This window comes from Delphinapterus leucas, chromosome 4, assembly GCF_059928025.1.
Source record: "Delphinapterus leucas isolate spDelLeu-1000000601 "Yukka" chromosome 4, BTC_Dleu_Yukka2, whole genome shotgun sequence".
Lineage (NCBI taxonomy): Eukaryota > Metazoa > Chordata > Mammalia > Artiodactyla > Monodontidae > Delphinapterus > Delphinapterus leucas.
The window spans coordinates 142,667,947-142,684,322 of NC_143132.1; positions in this window are offsets into that span (position 1 = coordinate 142,667,947).

Here is a 16,376-nt window from a genome sequence, read left to right on the forward strand (position 1 = left end):
ACTTCCCTGTGGTCTCAGATTCTATAAGTACCGTTTTACGGCCTATATCTTTTTTTTTTTTTTTTTTTTGTGGTGCGCGGGACTCTCACTGTTGTGGCCTCTCCCTTTGTGGAGTACAGGCTCCGGATGCACAGGCTCAGTGGCCATGGCTCACAGGCCCAGCTTCTCCGCAGCATGTGGGATCTTCCCAGACCGGGGCATGAACCCGTGTCCCCTGCATCTGCAGGCGGACTCTCAAACACTGCGCCACCAGGGAAGCCCTACGGCCTATATCTTAACCTGTTAGCTATTGTGGCTAATGGTGGACACATTTCCATGACCAGTTTACAAATTCATAAAAGAATACTGTCCTATATTGAGTTCTCACCATGAACTAGCCAGTCTTGTAGGCACTGTATTCATTTATTCATTCATCCATACATATTCCTCCTTTTTTCGATACATCAATCTATCAACTTCAACTTAGTGAGCACCAAAGCCTGTTCTGGGGCCAGGCATTGGGTATACAATTGTAAACAAGGTAGATGAAGCACGTTCCTTCATAGAATTTATATCCTAGTGGAGGAACATAGATGATAAACATGTGCAAAAGAAATAAATAAGGTGATTTACAGGGTGATAGGTGATATGTAGAAAATAAAACAGAATAATGGTCCAGAGAATAAAAACTCAGGATGATATGATTGCATTAAATCAGAGTGGTCAAGACCTTTTGTATATGCCAGCTCATTTCATCCTCAGAATAATACTCTGAGCTACTTCTTGCTGTTATCAGTTTACAGATGAGCAAATTGAAGTTAAGTGAAGTTCTATAGGTTGACCAAAGTCATTCAGATCATGAGTATTAGAACAGGGATAATGTCTATGATGGCACAGGTTGTGCATTGCAAAATTCTAAAGAGCCGCATTCATGTCATAGTCTATGTGAATGGTGTCTCTATCAACCAGGATTTGATAGAGGGACAGAACCACCAAGAGTGATGTGAAATAAGGTATCTGGTAAGAGATTGAACCATACATAATTTTGAGAGCTGATGAAGAGTCTATGAAAAGTCATCTCTTTGTCTGGTGTGGGATGGAATTCACTATATGTGACCAGGGCTAATAGTCCTAAGAAAATGTTATATAAAGTGGAAGACAAACTGGAAGCCCAAGGAAAAGGTGGGTCCCACAAGAACAAACTGGATCCCAAATGAGGACAAATTGGAGCCCAATTTGTGTTTCCCTGTCCCCAATCTGAGTGAAGCAAGCAATGCTAAGGAGAGACTGGTACATTTCACCATGTGGCTGTAGATGCACCTGCACCTGGAGAAGCTGAAGGAGGAGATGGTAGGAACTGGGGGACTGTTGCCTGGCTGCTGCCAACGTCCTTGAGGTGAGCCCTGAGATCAGTGACAAAATGCACAGTGCAAGTTGCCCTACAGTGACTTAGGGTATAACGGTTTCTGCTTCCAAATCTTGCACAAATTTCTCTTGTGTACAAGCCTAGCTGGAATCACACACAGAACAGACTTTCTGGAAATGTAGGTCTAGTTTAGATAAATGACATAGTGGCCCTGGGGTGTGCAGTCAATACAAATTAGGCACAGCCATACCTAGCATCCCTTGTAGCAGCGATGAGCTTTCACCTAGACTTTGGGACTCCAAAAGTTGCGGGCTTTTGACGACATAGTATTACCTCCATCATACAAGGTGCAGTATGTCTCCTCTTCATAGATCTCATAATACCTACGACAGAAAGTAAGTGCTTACTAAATATTTAGTAAATAAATAATTCAGATGGCATTGCATAAGCCTGACTTGAAAGTAACTACAGAATCAAAATTCTTACATTCTTTCAATTCCCTAAACTGTAGCAAAGCACATGGGGTGGAAAACAAATAACCACTTTTGACAGAGAAAAATAGAATGATCTCTTTGTCATGGAAACACTTTCAGGGGATCAGAACTAAGTTTCCCATTTCTAAATGTAAGCATTTGTGTTCTGGCATTGCTAGACGAACATCACCTGGAGACAGAAGCATCAGCATCAACTCGAGAAGTGTTAGAAATGAAAATTCTCACATTTCACCCCAGATCCACTGAATCAGAAATTCTGGGGGGTGGGGCCCAGCAATCTGTGTTGGAACAAGCCCCCCCTCCACCCCCTTGCCCCAGGTGATTTTGATGCATGCTCAAGTTTCAGAATCACTGATCAAGAAATGCTGAATTCCTGAACAAGTGAATAAAAGAAGTGGAAGCAGATTTCATTGGGTGAATCTACACATTTGGTGAGTATAAGAAACGATACAAGAAACCACAGAGCTGCAATTTAGATAATTCAGGTTAGCGAGGCAAAAGTGGAAATGGCAGAAAGCAGCCGGTAGAAGCAAGTGCTCTTAGGAACAAATAACCTATGCGGTTGCAGGTAAGGGACAGCGTCACTCAGAGGCAATGTAGGGGATTTCTCCAGTGGTATATGGCAGGACATTTTCCACGGATGCCCCTGGTTGCTGATTTCTTGTTATTGGGCAACCTCTGGCGAAACTGAGGAATGACATCATGGGTTCCCACCCTGTTACTCATACACTTTGTTGTAAATATTCATGAAATGGTAACACGGCTGAATTGCCATCTCAAGCTCATGTGTGATCACGTCTTTCCTTGGGAACATCCCTAGTCCGCCCAAAGGAAAGTCAGTGCCTGTAGATTCAACCATTAAAAAGGCCTGGAGATAACTTGTTTCTGATTCAGGCTGGTATTCCCAACTTCCTTACCTCCATCTGTCTGCAGCTACTTCTTAACCCAGTCCTTATCTCATTAGCTCCAGATTCCTGCTTCATTTCTTCTTCATAGTCAGGCGCTTACCTCTCCAACTCAATGTATGATATTATGGTAGGATAATATTTTAAAATTCCAATCATTGTGGAGGGGGTTTTCACCTTTTATTTCCTCCCAGCTCCACTGCCTCTGTGATCAGAGCTGAAGACATAATTCTCTGTGGCTTTTCTGTTCCACCATGCTAAGAATTTAGGGGACTTCAGCAAACATGTCGAACAGCTGAAGAGAGTTGAGCTATAGACAAGATGTTTTAGTGAAAATCATCAAGGGGAAGAAACATACCTTTGGCTGAGGGTTGGAGAGTCAAAAGGGAAGAGCAAGGGAAGACTGGGGTAGAGCTTCCATACAGTCTGGTAGTGATGAAGGATTTCAGAAAAAAAAGGTTTATCAGGCATGCCTAAGCCTATAGGAGCAGAGGAAGCCTCAAAGAAGTATGCTAGGGCCCCAAACCTGAAACAGATGAAACAGAGATGTTCCAGGACAGTGGAGACCTTGGCATAATTCTGTGGACAAATGACCCATGACTAGTCCCACAGCATCTTTTCCAAACATCTTGTCACTGTGTAAAATTTCAGGAGTGGACCATGGAAAATTGCTAAGGTCCAATTTTCCTCTAAACCTGTGAAATAGGTTGATTTTTGGAAAAAGAGAGGGTGTTTCTTGCACAGTTATTATATGGAATGAAGTTAACACTTTCACCTTTTTTCTCACTATGATTATATCTTTTCAATTACTTAATTTTGATAAACAACGTGCTATACAGGGAAGACCTATTATCTGGAAATAAACATTGCTAACTTGGCTGCTTTTAGAGGTCAATTGCTAGTGACAGAGGGAAAAAGGAGAAAGAGGCAGATTTAATCAAATGCCAGATTTAGTCATTCTAATTGAGTACGTGAATTCTAAATTGAAAAGACAGGATATCGTTGTTACCTCTGCAGTGGTCTAACTTGATAGTTTCCTCCCCTTAACCTAATAGGAGAGTCAGGCAGGTGTAGACCACTATCGACACAGAATGCAATGTATGATATTCTGTGGGTTGGCCAAAAAGTGCCTTCGGTTTTTAAATAAAAGTAAAAGACACATTTTTCATTTTCACCAAGAATTTTATTGAACAACATATTCTCCCTTTTGTTCCACTACCTTCTGCCATTTTTTCAGGCAACTTCATAATTCCATCTTTCCAAAACTTTTTATCTTTTTGAGCAAAGAACTATTCCAGGTACCTTTTATAGTCTTCCATGGAATTGAAATTTTTTTCCATTAAGAGAATTTTGTAAAGGTAAAAAAAAAAAAAAGGAAATCCAAAGGTGCCATGTCTGGTGAATATGGCAGATGAATTAGAACTTCCCAGCCGAGCTGTAACAGTTTTTGCCTGGTCTTCAAAAAATATGTGGGCTTGCAATATCCTGATGGAAGATTATTCATTTTCTGTTGACTAATTCTAGACGCTTTTCGTCAAGTGCTGCTTTCAGTTGGTCTAATTGGGAGCAGTACTTGTTGGAATTAATCGTTTGGTTTTCCAGAAGGAGCTCATAATAGAGGACTCCCTTCCAATTCCACCATATACACAACCTCATCTTCTTTGGATGAAGACCGGCCTTTGGTGTGGTTGGTGGTGGTTCATTTCACTTGCCCCACGATCTCTTCCATTCCACATTATTGTACAGTATCCACTTTTCATCACCCATCACAATTTGTTTTAAAAACAGAATATTTTCATCATTACATTTAAGAAGAGAATCACATGCAGAAATACGGTCAAGAAGGTTTCTTTCACTTAACTTATGTGAAACCCAAACATCAAAGCAATTAACATAACCAAGTTGGTGGAAATGATTTTCAGCGCTTGATTTGGATAATTTGAGTATGTCGGCTATCTCCCACGTGGCATAACATTGATTGTTCTCAATTAATGTCTCGATTTGATCGCTATCAACTTCAACTGGTGTACCAGACCCTGGAGAATCGTCCAGCGAGAAATCTCCAGCACAAAACTTCACAAACCATTTTTGACACGTTTGATCAGTCACAGCACCTTCTCCGTACACTGCACAAATCTATTTTTTGCGTTTCAGTTTCATTTTTACCTTTCTTGAAATAATAAAGCACAATATGCCAAAAATGTTCCTTTTTTCTTCCACCTTCAATATTACAATGGCTACACAAAAATTCACCAATTTTGATGTCTGTTTTTAAATGCATGCTGATATGACAGCTGTCACATACAATCTAACAAAATTTTTTTGAATGAAGTTAAAGAAAACTAAATGCTACTAGAGCCATCTTATGGAAGGTTTCTCTTTTGACCAACCCAGTAGACAAACAGAATTAAGTCCAATATACTAGAAGGATAGAGGAGGGAGTGATTAAATTTGTGTATTGGAGGATGTATCAGTCAAGCTCCTAACACAAAACAGATAGGACATTTAAAATAGAATAATTCTAGGAGAAAATTTTTAACCCAAGTGTGGATGTAAAGAAATATAGGGCAAAGAACCCTCACCAAGGACATAGAAGAAGCTGAGTTATTCTCATCCAAGGTTCAAAGGAGATGAAACAGTACCAGGGGAGGAACATTTGTATAGAGTCAGAGGCCTTGAGAGGAATAATTGTGTTCATTTGAGACAAAGCCAGACATCAGATCACAGGAAGGATCTGGGGAAATACATCTCCAGATCTCACCCACTTGATGCTCTCCCATCTTCTCCTAGGTCCCCCACAGGCTGATCCCAGCCTGAAGTCACAAGACTTGGAGCCCAGTTGATGTGTCCATGAACTTGCTTTTCCAGGCAGAGGTCAGTGGGGAGAAACATGGAGGTGGGTTTGGAGCAAGAATCAGAGGATAAGTGGGCTAGAAATGGTGTCTCCAAGAAAGTGATATCTCAACAACATTTTGAAGGACTCATAGGAGTTTGTTAGGTACATAATGGAAGGGATTAACTTAGACTTATTTTACAAGTTGGTTTTATGTTGATAAAATGATAAATTCTGACATTGTCTGAGTACATTTCCACCTATTAGAATAAGAAGGATGTAAGGGGTATGCTGGAGCCTTTTCACCGAGGACATTGACTTTCTTAAGATAGTTCATATATTAATATTGTGTCACTTGGTGTTATGGATTGAGCTGTGTCCCTCCAAATGATGTTGAAGTCCTAACTCCAGTACCTATGACTGTGACCTTATTTGGAAATAAGGTCTTTGCAGATAATCAAATTAAGATGAGGTCATTAAAGTGAGTCCTAATCCAATATAGCTGTGTCCTTATAAGAAGAGGAAATTTGGACAGAGACAAATAAGCACATAGGGAGAACACCATGTGAAGATGAAGGCAGAGACCAGGGCGATGCATCTACAAGCTAAGGAACACTGAAGATTACCAGCAGAACACCAGAAGCTAGAAGAGAGGCATGGAAGAGATGCTCCCTCACAGTCCTCAGAATGAATCAACCCTGCTGACGCCCTGATCTTCAACTCCTGGCCTCCAGAATTGGGAGCAATATATTTCTATTATTTAAGTCACCCAGTTTGTGGTATTTCATTTCAGCATCCCTAGAAAACTAACATACCTGTAACCAGTATATCGTCTATAATTATTTTTCTCTGCTACAAAACACATAAGTCACTGATCAATGTCCTGTTCATGTTTATACAAAACAATATAAATTATCAGGTCATATATGGTTTTCTGATAAGATTTTGATCCCAACAAAGGTTAATTTGCCATGAAACCAATGAAACTTAAGCTTTAAGGTTCCCCAATTACACTGACTCCTTCTAAAGCCCAGTACCTAATTTTATATTCTTAATTTGATTTTTTTTCTTAAAGGGAGTACCCCAGCTTATATAAGCTTTGGACTCCACAAAACCTGGATTCACTCTTTTTTTTCTTTTTTGCGGCACGCGGACCTCTCACTGTTGTGGCCTCTCCCGTTGCGGAGCACGGGCTCCGGACACGCAGGCTCAGTGGCCATGGCTCACGGGCCCAGCCACTCCACGGCATGTGGGATCTTCCCGGACTGGGGCACGAACCTGTGTCCCGTGCATCGACAGGTGGACTCTCAACCACTGCGCCACCAGGGAAGCCCTGGATTCACTCTTTATCCCAACCTCTTTTATAACCTCCAAGCTCAGCTAGTTATTCAACACAGCTGGATATGACATCTTTATATCCTAATTCACTCCTAACATGTTTTTTTTTCAAATACATTGTTCTTACAAACAAGTCATTAAAAATAAATTCAAAGGAAGGAATAACAAACAAAAAGAACAAACAACTTTGAGAGCCCTTGAGTATAGAGTGTTCTAGGCCCAGTGGGACTCCAAAATGAAGACAGGAAGGCTTCTCTAATCTGCACCAAATGGTAACTTTTATATTTTATTTATTTATTTATTTATTTGCATGAGGGTTCTTGTTTCAGGTAAATTACCTCAGGGAGAAAGCCCATTTCTAATGCTCCTTGTCTCGTACCACATTTTTTTCCAGATTGTGAAACCTCAATTGCTTTGGAAAGAAGAAATATGGAGCAAAATTAAAATTATGTTCATTAGCATATCTAAGTGGAAGCATCCTGCCTTACTGTATTCGTTCATTAGGAGTGAGCATCAACGGATCCCAGAATTTGCCTCATTAATTAGGTAGTGCAGTCATACACATCCTCGGTACACCTTGGCAGGGTGGGAGGAGCTTGGGTGTTAGGACCCGACCTGGCCATGCCTCTTGGGGCTTTCTGTATCTGTAATTTATATAACACCCCTACAACATGGACCCTACTCCCATCAGTCATTAAAATAACCATCTTCAGGCATCACAAGTATGCACTCAAACTTAAATCCTATTTTAGAAGAAGAGCTGACATCTCTCGAAAAACTCCACTGGGAGTTAGGCAAGGTAGCTGAGGTACCACGGAGATTATCTCAGAAAAAGAAACTCATTTGGTTTTGTTTGTTTTGTTTTGTTTTATTGCCCTGAACAGCAACATCCTGGCACTTTTCCAGGCCATGTTGACTAATGGGAAGTTGTAGAGTTTGTGTACACCACCTGCTATTTTGGGAGGGGTTATTTATTTATTTATTTTTAATAGATCTTTATTGGAGTATAACTGCTTCACAATACTGCGCTAGCCTCTGCGGCACAGCAAAGTGAATCAGCCACATTCACACATACATCCCCATGTCCCCTCCCTCTTGAGCCTCCCTCCCACCCTCCCTATCCCACCCCTCTAGGTCATCGCAAAGCACCGAGCTGATCTCCCTGTGCTATGCTGCTGCTTTGCACTAGCTATGTTACATTTGATGATGTATATATGTCGATGCTACACCCACTTCACCCCAGCTTCCCCCTCCCACCCTGTGTCCTCAAGTCCATTCTCTATGTCTATGTCTTTATTCCTGCTCTGCTACTAGGTTCATCAATATCATTCCTTTTTTTTAGATTCCATATATATGCATTAGCATACAGTATTTGTTTTTCTCTCTCTGACTTACTTCACTATATGACAAACTCTGGGTCCAACCACCTCACTACAAACAACTGAATTTCATTTCTTTTTATGGCTGAGTAATATTCCATTGTATATATGTGCCACATCTTTATCCATTTATCTGTTGATGGACATTTAGGTTGCTTCCATGTCCTGGCTATTGTAAATAGTGCTGCAATGAACACTATGGTACATGTCTCTTTTTGAATTATAGTTTTCTCAGAGTATATGCCCAGTAGTGGGATTTCTCAGTCATATGATAGTTCTATTTTTAGTTTTTTAAGGAACCTCGATACTGTTCTCCATAGTGGTTGTATCAATTTACATTCCCAGGGATTCCCTGGTGGCGCAGTGGTTGAGAGTCCTCCTGCCGATGCAGGGGATGCGGGTTCATGCCCCGGTCCAGGAAGATCCCACATGCCGCGGAACTGCTGGGCCCATGAACCATGGCCGCTGAGCCTGCGCGTCTGGAGCCTGTGCTCCGCAATGGGAGAGGCCACAACAGTGAGAGGCCCGCGTACCACAAAAAAAAAAAAAAAAAAAAATTTACATTCCCACCAACAGTACAGGAGAGTTCCCTTTTCACCACACCCTTTACAGCATTTATTGTTTCTAGATTTTCTGATAATGGCCATTCTGACCGGTGTGAGGTGATACCTCATTTTAGTTTTGATTTGCATTTCTCTGATAATTAGTGATGTTTAGCATCTTTTCATGTGCCTCTTGGCCATCTGTATGTCTCCTTTGGTGAAATATCTACTTAAGTCTCCTGCTCATTTTTTAATTGGATTGTTTGTTTTTTGATTTTGAGCTCCATGAGCTGTTTGTATGTTTGGGAGAGTAATCCTTTGTCCATTTCAATTTGTTCATTTGCAAATATTTTCTCCCATTCTTAGGGTTGTCTTTTTATCTTGTTTATGGTTTCCTTTGCTGTGCAAAGTTTTTAGGTTTAATTAGGCCCCATTTATTTATTTTTGTTTTTATTTTCATTACTCTAGGAGGTAGGTCAAAAAAGATGTTGCTGTGGTTTATGTCAAAGAGTGTTTTTCCTATGTTTTCCTCGAAACGTTTTATAGTGCCCAGTCTTACATTTAGGTCTCTAACCTATTTTGAGTTTATTTTTGTGTATGGTGTTAGGGAGTGTTCTAATTTCATTCTTTTCCATGTAGTTGTCCACTTTTCCCAGCACCACTTATTGAAGTTACTGTCTTTTCCCATTGTATGTTCTTGCCTTCTTTTTCATAAATTAGGTGGCCATATGTGTGTGGGTTTATCTCTGGGCTTTCTATCATGTACCATTGACCTATATTTCTGTTTTTGTGCCAGTACCATACTGTCTTGATTACTGTAGCTTTGTAGTATAGTTTGAAGTCCAGGAGCCTGATTCCTCCAGCTCCATTTTTCTTTCTCAAGATTGCTTTGGCTATTTGGGGTCCTTTGTGTTTCCATACCAATTGTGAAATTATCTGTTGTAGTTCTGTGAAAAATGCCATTGGTAGTTTGATAGGGATTGTATTGAATCTGTAGATTGCTTTAGGTAGTATAGTCATTTTCACAATATTGATTCTTCTAACCCAAGAACATGGTATATTTCTCCAACTGTTTATGTCATCTTCGATTTCTTTCATCAGTGTTTTATGGTTTTCTGAGTACAAGTCTTTCACCTCCTTAGGTAGGTTTATTCCTAGGTATTTTATTCTTTTTGTTGCAATGGTGAATGGGATTATTTCCTTAATTTCTCTTTCTGATTTTTCATAGTTAGTGTATAGGAATGCCAGAGATTTCTGTGCATTAATATTTTGTATCCTGCAACCTTACCAAATTCACTGATTAGTTCTAGTGGTTTTCTGGTGGCATCTTTAGGATTTTCTATGTATAGTATCATGTCATCTGCAAACAGGAAAATTTTACTTCTTCTTTTCCAATTTGTATTCCTTTTATTTCTTTTTCTTCTCTGATTGCTGTGGCTAGGATTTCCAAAATTATATTGAGTAAGAGTGGTGAGAGTGGACATCCTTGTCTTGTTCCTGATCTTAGTGGAAATGGTTTCAGTTTTTCACCATTGAGTATGATCTTTGCAGTGGTTTGTCTTATATGGCCTTTATTATGTTGAGGTAGTTTCCCTCTATGCTCACTTTCTGGAGAGTTTGGGTGATGAATTTTGTCAAAAGCTTTTTCTGCATCTACTGAGATGATCATATGGTTTTTATTCCTTAATTTGTTAATATGGTATATCACAATGATTGATTTGCATATATTGAAGAATCCTTGCATCCCTGGGATAAATCTCACTTGATCATGGTGTATGATCCTTTGAATATGTTGTTGGATTCTTTTTGCTAGTATTTTGTTCAGGATTTTTGCATCTATGTTCACCAGTGATATTGGTCTATAATTTTTTTGTGTGATACCTTTTTCTGGTTTTGGTGTCAGGGTGATGGTGGCTTCGTAGAATGAATTTGGGAGTGTTCCTCTCTCTGCAATTTTTTCGAGGTGTTTGAGAAGGATTGGTGTTAGCTCTTCTCTAAATGTTTGATAGAATTTACCTTTGAAGCCATCTGGTCTTGGACTTTTGTTTGTTGGAAGATTTTTAATTACAATTTCAATTTCATTACTTGTGATAGGTCTCTTTATATTTTCTTATTCTTCCTGGTTCAGTCTTGGAAAATTGTACCTTTGCAAGAATTTGTCCATATCTTCATGGTTGTCCATTTTATTAGCATATAGTTGTTTGTAGTAGTCTTCTATAATCCTTTGTATTTCTGTGGTGTCAGTGGTGATTTCTCCTTTTTGATTTCTAATTTTATTGATTTTTACCCTCTCCCTTTTTTTCTTGATGAGTCTGGTTAAAGGTTTATCAATTTTGTTTATCTTCTCAAAGAACCAGTTTTTAGTTATATTGATCTTTGCTATTGTTTACTTTGTTTCTATTTCATTTATTTCTGCTCTGATCTTTATGATTTCTTTCCTTCTACTGACTTTGGGTTTTCTTTGTTCTTCTTTCTCTAGTTGCTTTAAGTATAGGGTTAGATTATTTATTTGAGATTTTTCTTGTTTCTTGAGCCGAGATTGAATTGCTATAAACTTTCCTCTTAGAACTGCTTTTGCTGCATCCCATAGGTTTTGGGTCATCATGTTTTCATTGTCATTTGTTTCTATGTATTTTTAAATTTCTTCTTTGATTTCTTCAGTTATCTCTTGGTCATTTATTAGCACACTGTTTAGCCTCCATGTATTTGTGTTTTTTACAGTTTTTCTCTTGTAATTGATATCCAATTTCATAGCATTGTGGTCAGAAAAGATGCTTGATAAGATTTCAATTTTCTTAAATTTTCTGAGGCTTGATTTGTGACCCAAGATGTGATCTATCCTGGAGAATGTTCTGTATGCACTTGAGAAGAAAGTATATTCTGCCACTTTCGGGTGGAATGTTCTACAAATATCAATTAAATCTATCTGGTCTACTGTGTCATTTAGAGCTTGTGTTTCCTTATTTATTTTCTTTTTGAGTGATCTGTCCATTGGTGTAAGTGAAGTGTTAAAGTTCCCTACTATTATTGTGTTACTGTCAATTTCCCCTTTCATGGTAGTTAGTATTTGCCTTATGTATTGAGGTGCTCCTATGTTGGGTGCATAAATATTTACAATTGTTATATCTTCTTCCTGGATTGACCCCTTGATCATTATGTAGTGTCCTTCCTTATCTCTTGTAACTGTCTCAATTTTAAAGTCTATTTTATCTTATATGAGTATTGCTACTCCAGCTTTTTTTTGATTTCCATTTGCATGGAATATCTTTTTCCATCCCTTCACTTTCAGTGTGTATGTGTCCCTAGATCTGAAGTGGTTCTCTTGTAGACAGCATATATATGGGTCTCATTTTTGTATCCATTAAGCCAGTCTGTGTCTTTTGGTTGGGGCATTTAATCCATTTATTTACATTCAAGGTTATTATCGATATGTATGTTCCTATTACCATTTTCTTAATTGTTTTGGGTTTGTTTTTGTAAGTCTTTTTCTTCTCTTGTGTTTTCTGCCTAGAAAAGTTTCTTTAGCATTTGTTGTAAAGCTGGTTTGGTGATGCTCGATTCTCTTAGCTTTTGCTTGTCTGTAAATGTTTTAATTTCTCAGTCGAATCTGAATGAGATCCTTTCTGGGTAGAGTAATCTTGGTTGTAGGTTTTTCCCTTTCATCACTTTAATATATCCTGCCACTCTCTTTTGGCTCATAGAGTTTCTGCTGAAAAGTCAGCTGATAACCTTGTGGGGTTTCCTTTGTATGTTATTTGTTGTTTTTCCCTTGCTGTTTTTAATATATTTTCTTTGAATTTAGTTTTTATTAGTTTGATTAATATGTGTCTTGGTGTGTTTCTCCTAGGGTTTATCCTGTATGGGACTCTTTGTGATTCCTGGACTTGGGTGACTATTTCCTTTCCCATGTTAGGGGAATTTTTCTACTATAATCTCTTCAAATATTTTCTCAGACCCTTCCTTTTTTTCTTCTTCTGGGACCCCTATAATTTAAATGTTTATGTGTTTAGTGTTGTCCCAGAGGTCTCTGAGATTTTCTTCAATTCTTTTCATTCTTTTTTCTTTATTCTGTTCCTTGGCAGTTATTTCCACCATTCTGTCTTCCAGCTCACTTATTCATTCTTCTGCCTCAGTTATTCTGTTATTGATTCCTTCTAGTATTTTTTCATTTCAGTTATTGTGTTGTTCATCTTTGTTTGTTTGTTCTTTAGTTCTTCTAGATGTTTGTTAAACATTCTTGTGTTTTCTCATTGTGTGCCTCCTTTCTATTTCCGAGATTCTGGATCATCATCTTTACTATAATTACTCTGAATTCTTTTTCAGGTAGATTGCTTATTTCCTCTTAATTTATTTGGTCTTGTAGGTTTTTACCCTGCTCCTTCATCTGTGACATTTTTTTTTGCCATCTCTCTCTTTTTTTTTTTTTTTTTTTGATGAGTGGGATTGTGTTCCTGTCTCATTTGTTGTTTGGTCTGAGGCTTCCAACACTGGAGTTTGTAGGCTGTTGGGTAGAGCTAGGTCTTGGTGCCGAGATGAGGATCGCTGGGAGACCTCACTCCAATGAATATTCCCTGGGGTCTGAGGTTCTCTTTTAGTCCAGTGGTTCGGACTCAGAGCTCCCACCGCAGGAGCTTCGACCCAACCCTTAGCTTGTGAACCAAGACCCTGCAAGCCATGCAGAGTGGCACACACAAAAAAGGGGGAGAACAGTAACAAAGTAAAAAATAAAATTAGACTAGGAAACTAACAGATATGTTGGAAAGAATATAAAAATAAAAATATAGATGAAACAACAACTGGAAGGTAAAACAGAACCACAATAGTAAAAAAGAGGAAGAGCAAAAAAAAAAGTGGAAAAGGCCTTGTCTGTGGAGGACGGGGCCTAAGCATGGGTGGTGTTTGTGTAGTGGGTGGGGCCTATGCTTAGGATCCACAGAAAAGGAAAAGGCCTGGGGGCTGTGGGAGGTGGGGATTAGGCTCAACAGAACAGCAGGGCCCCATGTGTTCCCCCTGCCTCTGGTGTCAGAGGGCAGGGGACTGCACCTGGGAGCCCAGCAGGCTTCCTGGGCTTGAGTGGGCAGGGCAAACATCCTCCACTCATCTCCCACTCCTCCGGTACTCTCCCGCAGCCTCCCTTCTGTGCCCCCAGGACACACATGGCCCAGAGGGGACCTCTGAGGTTGTAGGACCCGGCCTGAGAGCCAGGCAGACTTCTCCAGCTGATTGGGCAGGGGATACGCTGGGTGTGCTACCCCCTGATTTGAGCCCCCAAGAGTCCCTCCAGACATGGGAAACCCCCCCTCAGCCACCCCTCAGGGACTCTGATCCTGTCTGGCATCCACTTCTCCTCCCCTTTCAGTCCCCCCACATCCTACCAGTTTGCTTGGGACTTCCTTCCATCACCTTGGACGTCAAGGTCCCCCACCAGCATCCTGCAGGTGCCCTAGTTCTCACCTGATATTTTGTTTTGCAAACATTGCATGTGACTTCTGCCTGGTGTCCACTTTTCCCTCAACCTTCAATAAGAAGGAGCTCTCCCTGAGAAACATCCTAGGCTCCACTCCACTCTCTTATTCATTCCTTCCCCAGGGAAGGAGAACTCATCTGATCAGTGAACTTGGGAGAAATAATTGGAGTTCTTGGAGCGGTGCCTTCCTCATCCTCACTCTTTTTTTAAAATTTATTTTAATGAACTATAATTGATTTACAACGTTGTGTTAATTTCTACTTTACAGCAAAGTGATTGTTATGTATAAATGCATATATATATATACATATATATAGTTATGCATATAAATATGTACATTCTTTTTCATATTCTTTTCCATTATGGTTTATCACAGGATATTGAATATATTTCCCTGTGCTATACACTAGGAGGTTGTGATTTATCCATCCTATATATAATAGTTTGCATCTGATAATCCCAAACTCCCAATCCATCCCTCCTCCAACCTCCCACCCCCTTGACAACCACAAGTCTGTTCTCTATGTCTATGAGTCTGTTTTTGTTTCATAGGTATGTTCATTTGTGTCATATTTTAGATTCCATATGTAAGTGATATCATGTGGTATTTGTCTTTCTCTTTCTGACTTAGTTCCCTTAGTATGATAATCTCTAGGTCCATCCATGTTGCTGCAAATGGCATTATTTCATTCTTTTTTTTGGCTGAGTAATATTCCATAGTATATTTGTACCACATCTTCTTTACCCATTCATCTATGGATGGACACTTAGGTTGCTTCCACATCTTGGCTATCTAAAATAGTGCTGCAATGAATATTGGGGTGCATGTATCTTTTTGAATTACAGTTTTCTCCAGATATATATATGCCCAGGAGTAAGATTGCTGGATCATATGGTAGCTCTATTTTTAGGTTTTTGAAGAACCTCCATACTGTTCTGCACAGTAGATGCATAATTTACATTCCCCCCAACAGTGTAGGACCTCCTCTTCTCTTTTGAATCCTTGTCTGTAGTAGGTACCCGTTCTGTCTTCTTTCTGCCATACAATCAATGTCCCTGGGTCAGAGAGGTTACCTGGCTATAATGAAGATTAGTTGTGTAAGTCTGGAATTGTCCCCCAAAACAGACTGTTAACAATTCCTCCTCTTCCTGCCTTCCTATTCTCTCAACAAGTAGTGGAATCCATTTCCTCACCCCTTAAGTCCAGGCTGGCCTTCTGACTTGTGACACCAGTAGAATGCCGAGGAGATGATGTTTTATGAGTTCCAGGCCTTGTCCTTTAAAGGCCTGATAGCTTCCATTTTTCCCCCTCTTAGAATCTGGCCATGCTAAGGAATTGCAGGCTGTGCTGCTGGAGAGAGAGAGGATGTGGAGAGAAAGTACCACATGAAGTAAGGAGCCATTTGGAGGGGACCCAAAATACCACAGCCAACTCCCAGCACCAAAGCCTCCAGACATGTGATAGAGCTCTCTTGAACCATCCAGTCCAATATGCCTGCCACCTGAATGCAGCCATAAGAGTGACCCCACATGATACCACTTGGAGGAGCAGCACTGTCCAGTCAACATGCAGAATCATCAGAAGTAATAAAATGTTTCAACACACTACCTTTTGGGGTTAGTTACACAGCAGTAGATAACTTATCTCCTTTTTGTAATTTTAGGGCTGAAGACTTAGCAAGCCCATTTGGACACACACTTAAATCATATTCTACAAATAGCTTTACCAGCAATCAAAATGACATTTTAAAAATCTCCATTTTTCTACTCTAGGGTCTGCTTTCCAATTGAATCTAAACTCTGGAGAGGAAGAAAGCAATACTGTATACTGACTGGTCAAGACTCCTCAACTGGAAAGTATCTTTTTTTAATCTACCCCAAAATCTGTATCTCCTCCAAGAATCAGCCCAAAGGTCACCTCCAAAAAGTCTTACGAGATTCCAATCCCTCTTCTCTGTATTTTCCCAGAGTATAACTTTACCACAACACGTTTGCAGTTTGTTTTCCATATTCCTCTATGCTCATTGAAATCAGAAGTATGTTTTATTTGAATTCATATCACCACACTCAGAA